The sequence below is a fragment of the Cannabis sativa genome, chromosome 1, assembly GCF_029168945.1.
Source record: "Cannabis sativa cultivar Pink pepper isolate KNU-18-1 chromosome 1, ASM2916894v1, whole genome shotgun sequence".
Lineage (NCBI taxonomy): Eukaryota > Viridiplantae > Streptophyta > Magnoliopsida > Rosales > Cannabaceae > Cannabis > Cannabis sativa.
In genome coordinates, this window is record NC_083601.1 from 52,393,449 (window position 1) to 52,403,607 (window position 10,159).

General features: G+C 30.5%; 1 pseudogene; it reads left to right on the forward strand.

The window, feature by feature from the left end:
- The first annotated feature begins 7,293 nt into the window (after positions 1–7,293).
- Positions 7,294–9,376, forward strand: LOC115712509 (glyoxylate/hydroxypyruvate reductase HPR3-like; annotated as a pseudogene).
- The last annotated feature ends 783 nt before the right edge of the window (positions 9,377–10,159 follow it).

Consider the following 10,159-nt stretch of genomic DNA (forward strand, 5'->3'; position numbering starts at 1 on the left):
GAATAATGAAGATCCCTTTGCTTCAAATTCAATGCCCTTCCGGCCACTAATACAAAATCAGGTAAAATTATATTATAATCTTATCTTCAATATATATATATATTTGAAAAGATATTTAAAATTACTAGTATTACATAAGAAAAAAGTGAATTCTCTTTCTTCACGATCCATCTCTTCTTTTGCCTGTTTTGAGTTTTGATAATAAAGATTAATTTTATAAGAAAATTTAGACATAATTTAAGTTTTGTTGAGTTGGTTTGATTTGTCAATTTTGAATAGTTTGTTTGCTGAGTTGATAGTCAGAATTATTTAATCATGCTCTCGAAACATAATCCTTAACTAAAAGGAAATAGAGTACCTTGGAGATTTTGTGGTGAATGATCACCTTCAAAACCGATTGTTACAACAATAACAATATTCAAGAATGCATAAACAAAACTAAAACCAATCACAAAATTAAAATTAGAACTTAATTAAAATTAGACAAGAAAAACTTAGCTCGAGAATGAATGAATCATGGATCTTTTATCAATTAGGAATAGTCAATAGTACACAATTGAATAAGCCTAAGATTAAAACTCAACACAGTGAATAATTACAAAGAAATAGAAAATCACTTCTAGAGTGATACTCCTATTACATTCCTTTACACACACTCATTATGATCTTGGACTCTCTCTCTAAACTTGACTCTGAATCTCATGAGCTTTAAAGATTGGAGATCAGAACTCCCTTTTAGAATAGAAAAACACCTATTTATAGTTGTTACATTTAATCTCAATAGATTCTCTAAGAAATTAAATCCGATTCAATCCCGAAATTAAAAAGGTGTTTAGTAGATATAAATATATATATAATTAAAGTCGAAATTTTATTCTTTTGCATTTGTTATTATAAGCTCTACTTGAAGCAAAAAATTCTGAATTTAAAAGATTATTGATGAATAATTTTTTTTTAAGGCTCCTCAGATGGATCTGTCAATCAATAATACAGAAGCAGTATTAGAAAGGTTTAAAGCAGTGGTGAATCAGGTTATTATTATTTTCTTTATTTATTATTTTTTTAAAAGAAAAGATTGCTTAAAAGAACAAAATTATATAAAACATAGATTTTTGTAAGTATTTGATTCATTTGTTAGTAAATTTTTAACACAATTTTATTTTTAACATAGATGCCACAAAGTGATCGGGTTTATTATAACAATGTGTTCCGTCACCTTGCAATAAGCTTGGAGGAAAGACAAAGCCAAGGTGGTAGAGAAGAAGAACCCAATAGGTGAAAGAGAATTGATTTTTAAAAGTTCTACCTTGCTAGTAATTAATTCTCAAAATTTATTTTTTGGCACAAAACTCGTATTCTGTTAGCAGTTTGATATATTTATTTATTTTTTGCTATTAACGGCCATGGTGGACTACTCATGTATTTATGGTGTACACATGACACATTTAATTGACATAAAAAAATATATTTTTTGTTTCTTTTTAACTATTGCCAATATCAGAAGATGATGATTTAATAAGTACCATTATTCTTAAAGGAACTATTTTTTTTTGATGAGGAGGCTGTTGGTGATACTATGCAACACATATTTGAAGACTCTAATAATTCTCCTAATAATAACAATCCTGATCAACTTGGCATCTCAAATTCCATGCAACAACTCAATATGTAAGTTTATTTTATTAATTAATTTCTCTCATTATATAATTTTATGATATATGTATATTGATTTTGTGGTTTGATATATGATACTAGTGATGATCATGTGACTAATGAAACTCAAGTACCATTCTTGATGAATAATGAAGACCCATTTGCTTCAAATTCAATGCCCTTCCGGCCACTAATACAAAATCAGGTAAAATTATATTATAATCTTATCTTCAATATATATACATGAAAAGATCTTTAAAATTATTAGAATTACATAAGAAAAAAGTGAACTCTCTTTCTTCATGATCCATCTCTTCTTCAGCCTGTTTTGAGTTTTGATAATAAAAATCAATTTTGTAAGAAAATTTAGACATAATTTGAGTTTTGTTGAGTTGGTTTGGTTTGTCAATTTTGAATAGTTTGTTTGCTAGTTGACAGTCAGAATTATTTAATCATGCTCTCTAAACATATTCCTTAACTAAAAGGAAATAGGGTACCTTGGAGATTTTGTAGTGAATGATCACCTTCAAAATCGATTGTTACAACAGTAACAATATTCAAGAATGCATAAACAAAACTAAAACCAATCACAAAATTAAAATTAGACAAGAAAAACTTAGCTCGGGAATAAATGAATCATGTATCTTTTATTGATTAGGAATAGTCAATATATAGTATACAATTGAATAAGCTTAAGATTACAACTCAACACAGTGCATAATTACAAAGAAATAGAAAATCACTTCTAGAGTGATACTCCTATTATATTCCTTTACACACACTCATTATGATCTTGAACTCTCTCTCTAAACTTAACTATGAATCTCAAGTATGAGCTTTAAAAATTGGAGATTAGAACTCTGTTTAAGAATAGAGTTCCACGTATTTATAGTTATTAAATTTAATCCCAATAGATTCTCTAAGAAATTAAATCATATAATCAATTCAATCACGAAATTGAAAAGTTGTTTAGTAGATATACATGTATATAATTAAAGTCGAAATTTTATTCTTTTGCATTTGTTATTATAAGCTCTACTTGAAGGAAATAATTCTAGATTTAAAATATTATTGATGAATAAATTTTGTTTTTTTAAGGCTCTTCAGATGGATCTGTCAATCAATAATGCAGAAGCAGTATTAGAAAACTTTAAAGCAATGGTGAATCAGGTTATTACTATTTTCTTTATTTATTATTTTTTTTAAGAAAAGATTGTTTAAAAGAACAAAATTATATAAAAAACATAGATTTTTGTAAAGTATTTGATTCATTTGTTAGTAAATTTTTGACACAATTTTATTTTGAACATAGATGCCACAAAGTGATCGGGTTTATTATAACAATGTGTTCCGTCACCTTGCAACAAGCTTGGAGGAAAGACAAAGCCAAGGTAGTAGAGAAGAAGAACCAAATAGGTGAAAGAGAACAGATTTTTAAAAGTTCTATCTTAACTAGTAATTAACTATCAAAATTTATTTTTTGGCAACAAAACTCGGGTTCTATTAGCATCTTCATATTTTTATCTATTTTTTGGAACGCAAACTGTCATGGTGGACTATTTATGTATTTTTGGTGTAACCATGATACAATTTAATTGCTATACGTAAATAAATGTTTATAAATAAATTAAATTTTAAAATTACAAAAAAAAAAACATAAAAATATATATTTATTTTTCTTTTTTTTTTTCTTTCTTTTCTACTATTTCTTTTTTAGAGATTTTTTTTTTCTTCTACTATTACCTGTATACATCAAATATTATTACCTGGCAAGAATAAGTAATAAATGTCTAAGAATTTTTTACCATTAATTAAGTAATAAATGAATATAATATACGCTATATATAATAAAAATAATAGATAAAATATAAAAAAGAAAATAGCAAAGGCCACAACAATACAAAAAAACAATAATGAAGGCAATTGAGATACATACGTTAAGGCTAAAACTGAAACCAAAATCATTTAGGCTAAATAATGTAGTCTCTCTCATTTTAATTATGCATAGTACTTTTAAATTTATCTTCTCATTCAACTCAAGTTAGCTAGTTAGGAGTTATTAATAATAAATGGGATTATTGCGGCAAAAGTCCCCAAAAACTTGAGGTTCATGCCGATTAGTCATTAACCTCAAAAATTGACGGTGAAAATACTCAAGGTTGACAAAGTTGTTTGTCCGTTCATACTCAGTCCGTTAGTATGACTAACGTGACACGTGGACGCACCAGATTTAATCCCCTTTTTCTTTTTAATTTTCCCCTAAAATATAAAAGTAATAAGTTAAAAAAAATTAATAAATAAAAAACTTTAATATTTTTTTTATTTCTTTTTTCTTTTTCATTTATTTTCTCTTTGACTCAGTCTTCTTCATCATCCTTGAGCAGGCACAAACCCAAAATTTGTTCAACCAACAAATTTTTTTTTTTGCAAGCTCTATTTCATATCTTTTTTCTTTCTTGCCTTCCACCACCACTAAAGGTTGGCTTGCCGGACTTTGAAAACGCCCAAGTCGAAGCCATGGCGGGTGAGACTTAGCTACACACAAGGCCCAAACATCACCGGGAGAGAGAAGCGGTAGATTTGTTCAGATCTTATCGACGGCGAGCGGAGGTAGTCCACTTTTTTTGGTCAGATCTCGTCGACAGAGAGTGCCATGGATGACGAAAGTGATGAGCTCTTTGTAACCAACATAAACCACTCTCTAAAGCCCACTCCCACACCATCGTCGACGTCCACCGCACCAAGAAGAGGGATGAAGAAATTGGGGCTGGGTAGTGAGTACCAAATTTGTGTAATTTCAGGTTTGGTTTTTTTTTTTTTATTTTCTGGGTTATTTTCTGGGTTTTGAAAAAAAAAATATTAGATCTTCAATCTTCTCTTTTCGATTAATTAGAAAGTGGGATGTTGATTTCTTGTATAAGGAATCCCAAGGTTTCTGTATCTAGTAGCTCTGAGGGAATTATCATTAATAGAGTAGATTTTGCTATGTCATTCTTGTGTTTTTTCAATAGTTTTTTTTCTAAGCTCTGATATAGAAGCAAACTGATTTCACTACACACATTCACCCACACTCATGATAAGGTTGATAACTTGAATAAAAAAAAGATTGAATAAGGCTAATAAGATAACAAATATAGCTATGGTTGAATGATATACAATTCATTGTGTTGTTGGAATTATGAAAGTAAATATTCAATCTTCTCTATATAAGTTGCAGAATCCAAAAACAGATTTGGGCTTTTGAATTCGATTGTATGTTATTTTATCAGATATGTGAATTATTTTTATTCCTGAAAAAAATTGGTACAGATTCAGTTTCAGATCTGAGTTTTTACCCAGCTTTCTTGATGGGTTATAAAAAAAAATTGATGATTGAATTCGTAACTCGTGGTTGTGGTGGTACTATGATGGTCATGGTGATATAGTGTGTGAAGAAGACTGAAGGAAAAAAAAGTTTAAGAAAAACCATCTGGAAAAAGGAAAAATAGTCGGAGAAGAATTGAGAAAAAAGAAAAAAAGAAAAAAATAATAATTATTTTTTAAATAATTTATTTTAGTTTTTTTAATTTTAAATTATTTTTTAATTAAAATTATGAGTTGGCCCAATAATCTTTAAACACGTGGCATTATTGTCAGTATTTAACAAGTCTGTTAAATTGGGTATCAACGGACTTACAAATATGACGAGGTTGATGCCGATTAGTCATCAACCTCAAGTTTTTGGGGACTTTTGCCGCAATTATCCCATAATAAATTATTAAGTTCTTGCTTAGTTGGGATTATTGGTTTCTGATTGTGTTTTTTCAAGTACCTTTTAACTTTAATACAAGTATTTGTTGTTTTACAAAATCTATATCTTATGTTGGGATTTCTTATAATTTCATGTTCCATGGTGGCATAGGTAAAATAATCAAATATTTACTGTTGTAATTCTGTTTATAGAATTTTTTTTCTCTCTGATCACTTTTGAACATTATATATTTTTTTTTCATATTAAAATCCCTTCATGTGCTTTCAGAATTGGAATTCCCATAGTGATATTTTAAAGACTACATAAGCTAATGATTTTTTATGTTCCTTACTTTTATATAGCTTAGCTATGAACACCTCAACTCAAGTTTTGAGATACTATTGAGTATGAGCTAATTGTTTCCAACTTGAAGAGAGAAAGAAGAGGCTTGTCTTCCACTGACTAGTAGTGAATGATGATAACAACAACAATTCACATACAACTTTAATTGCTTCAAATGGCAGTACTCAAGATGCCTCTTCATATGTTGTTGATTCAGACTCAGATTATGGTCGTCTGATTCAAGCTCTATTCTACTCTTCCTAATTAATTACTTTGAGGTTGGAGATATGCAATCCAATACTCTTGTCTTGAACCATATATCTGTTTTACAGTGTTTAATTGGATAAAGAGTTTAAAACCATTTCTCCAATTCCTCATCCATCTTTTGAGGCTGTCTCTTCATTAATGTCTCCTGATATGGGGCAACATGGAATTGGAGGCCTTGGTATGCAATGCAAGGGGAATGAACAATATGCTATTCATAACCATTTATTTGCTATGGAATGGAAAGCCATTCAAGTAACTTATCAGCATTAAAGGTATATATATTATTAGTATGTACAGTATTGTGTTATATACATTCTATGTAGTTACTTATAATGCATTTTACATTACTCTTTACATGTTGATTAGGCATATGTTATATACATTCTTACAGATGGTCAGACTGAGGTATGGTCTTGTTAAACCCCATTAATACTTACTTATTAATTGCTTCATAACAAATGATATACTTTTCTTTTTCTTTTGTTTTGATTGATGAAACGATCTGAATAACATTAGGTGAGGTTGTTTTCCCATATGATGAAATCGTGTTGTTCGAAGGAGAGGAGAGCTAGTGAAGGTGATGGAGTCCTCAAAGCCATTCTGCAATTTCTTCAAAGCAAATTAGGCCTCTGACTGTCTCATGCCTGTTGCTCTTGCTTCTGCCATCTCCACTCACCAAAAAGACAAATGATCTCTTCTGTGTCTCAGGATTACACCAACAAAAATGACTTAAAATATAAGTTTTTATTTTTGCACATCTTTCTACTTTTTACATTTTTATAAAAAAATAAATAAATAAATAAAGAAAAAAGAATTAATTACGGCAAAATACACGTAAACATATATCTTTATCTTCTACCTTCAGATCTGATTCAGAAAGTTCTCTCCATATCATCGATAAGCTTTCGTCGTTACGAACTTGCTGCCAATGTCACGAACCCTTCTCCGTCAGAACCAAGGGACTGGTGCGGGGTTTCAAGGAGAAGATATTGCAATGGCGGCAGCTAGCTACGCTTCATGGAGAAGATGAAGATGATCAGAAATCGGGAGAGAGAGAGAGTGTCAAGAATATATATTTTCTTAATTAGTTCAGATGAAAAAGAAAAAAAAGGAAAAGAAAAGAAAAATATAAATAAGATATATATTTTTTATTTTGATAATTTTTAAATTATTTTTTATATTGTAAAATAATTTTAATATCACGTGAACTATTAAAAACTTGACACGTAGTTAATTGTTAAAAAATATAAAATTTAGGGAAATTACGTACCACTTTTTTCCATTTTTACGTTCTCTTTTTAAAATTTTTAATTCTATAAATCTTTATTTACATAAATATTGACTTTTCAAATTCATTTTTACTCTCCTCCTTCCTCTTCGCTTTTGTTGCTAAATTTATGGTTTTTACTCTCCTCTTTCCTCTTCAAATTCAATGGCTCTTCCAAACGATCAGCCCCAACTCCTACTGATTGTAAAGACGCTACCCATTATTTTATTGCCATTGTTTGATCAAAAGTTTCGATTGGTGAAAGTGTTGGAGTCGGAGCTACCTCTGGACCAGTTTCTGAAGAGAAATGCAATCTCAGTCCGAGCGATGATTGCCAGCCACGCCACCTCCGTCAACGCCGACCTACTCCAACTGCTTCGAGCACTGCGAATGGTGGTGACTTCCAGTGCGGGCGTCAATCAGGTCGACTTGCCCGAGTGGTTTCGGTGGCCAATGTTGGGAACGCTTACTCGAAAGATGTGGCTAATATGGTCGTGGGTTTATTGATTGATGTGCTTAGGAAAGCTGCCTCCGATTGCTACATCAGACATGGGTTCTGGAAAGTCAAAGGGGATTTTCCTCTTCCTCACAAGTCACAAGGTAAGCACTACTACTTTTTTTTTTTTTGGGGGAAAAATGCAATAGTTAAGAATATTCCATATATTTTATTACTGTAATTTAACAAAAGCTAAGAATTTATCAAACTATTTAAGGATTTTTCAAACCGAATTTTGCTAACTCCACTTTGTCAATTCAAATTACTATTTACAATTGCTTAGAATTAAGTCTCTGATTAGCCAAGAATAAGATATTTAGATAAAATCCCACTTTTTCTTTTAGGCATATTTAGATTTTGTAGGTTGTATCACATTATGTTTTTTTATCATTGCAAAATAATAATTTAATAAGAAGAATCAGGGTTATAAATTTCAGCTGGGAGGAAAGCGTGTTGGAATTGTTGGATTGGGGAGCATAGGCTGTGAAGTTGGTAAAGGGCTTGAGACATTTGGTTGCACAATCTCTTACAACTCAAAGAGCAAAAAACCCTCCATTACATACTCTTTTTATTCTAATGTTAAAGAACTTGCTGAAAATAACGTTATTATCATCTTGTGCTGTAGTTTGACAGATGAAACATACCATATGGTTAACAAGGAAGTTCTTTCTACTTTGGGAAAGGAGGGAGTGATTGTTAACGTTGGGCGTGGTGCTCTTATTAATGAGAAGGAATTGGTGAGGTGTTTGGTAGGAGAATATATCAAAGGAGCTGGTTTGGATGTGTTTGAAAATGATAATGCCTCAAATGTTCCTGAAGAGCTGTTCCAATTGGATAATGTTGTGTTCTTTCTCCACACGCTGCTGTACTTACTCCAGAGTCTTTTGAGAAGGCTGCTTCAGTTATGATTGCCAACCTGGAGGCTTTCTTCTTCAATGAACCGTTATTAACTCCAGTGACCAATCCCTAGTAAGTTGCCTATTTTCTTATATCATTGGTTTAAACATTTTTAGCTATATATATAATTGTAGAAGTGACTCTGCTTTATTAGTTTTTAGCATCCATATAATGTTCCCTGATCCCTTCTTTTCCTCAACTGCAGGATTCTGAAATATTCATTTGATGAAAGATGAAATATTGAACCATGAAAAGAAGGCTTTTTGACAATATGAGCTTCTGGATTTAATCTATTATTTGTTCAGGTTAGTCTGTAATAGATTTGTGGAAGTGCTAACTAGTGAGGAGGAACATGATCCATCTAGTTAAAATATGTTTACATGCATTATAGAAGGACTAGAAACAAGGTGGATGCTTAAGACTTTGATGAGCAGAATGGTATATATGCATAAGTGGGTGGGGCAATGATGGTCTTAAATATTTGACATTTGTTCATATTAATATTATGTGGTCCTTCAAAATAAATAGGAAAGCCAGGTGCCTATGGTTATTGTTTTTGCAGTATAGAAGATCATTTGTATAAATGACACAGTTTGTCTGTCATGTGTGGTTCCAGAACAACAAATTGATTATCAACTGAATGATCGTTTCCAGTTTATGTACTATGTATATCAGCTAATTTAGTTATTCACAGTACAAGTTACAACCATATTTTGAAAAGAAACCTGTTGCTTGTAGAAAGACCCAAAATTCCATCATACATGATGTGTAAAACTTACATTCTTGATTGTTTTTCTTTCCCAATACGTATGGATTATTATTATGTTTCGCTAATTAAAATGAACGAAATCACTAATTAGCATTTGTTATTTGTAAACAAGTGACAAGGTCTAGTGCAGGCAGTGCTCTGGATTTTCCCTAAATCCTAAAAAGTTTAACGTAATATATAAGATTTGGAAAAGTGATTCGATTTTTTCATTGATTATGTACAGTCTTTATATAGGCAATATAAGAATCTTTGCAACAGATTTTGGAGAGTAAAACTCTTGCACGTAAGACTAGCTAACAAGTTAAGGAAATTAAATACATAAGAATAGACTAATGGGGCGTTTGGTATGATACTTGGAATTGATGAATTTGTGTTTTCAATTAAGTTTCACTTTTTAAATTAATAAGGTAGTAATGTTAATTCTCTCAAACGTATGAGTTTCATATTTCTTCCAAGTCTTTATTTTAACTTTACTCTCTCTAAGTTAAATTCTTATAACAAATACTCATTTGGTGATGTTTGGTTGCAAGAAGTAAAAATATAACTAGAATAAAAACGACATTTCAATACTTTAAAATAAAATCAAATAAAGGAATAGAATAAAACTTGTTTACTTTTCATTCTATTTCATTCCTTCCAATCAAATGCGACTTAACAGAATTAAGAATTGGTTTTCATTTGGTTGGTTAATAGTTTCCATTAATGAAAGTTGTTTCTATTTGGTTGGTTAGTTGTTTC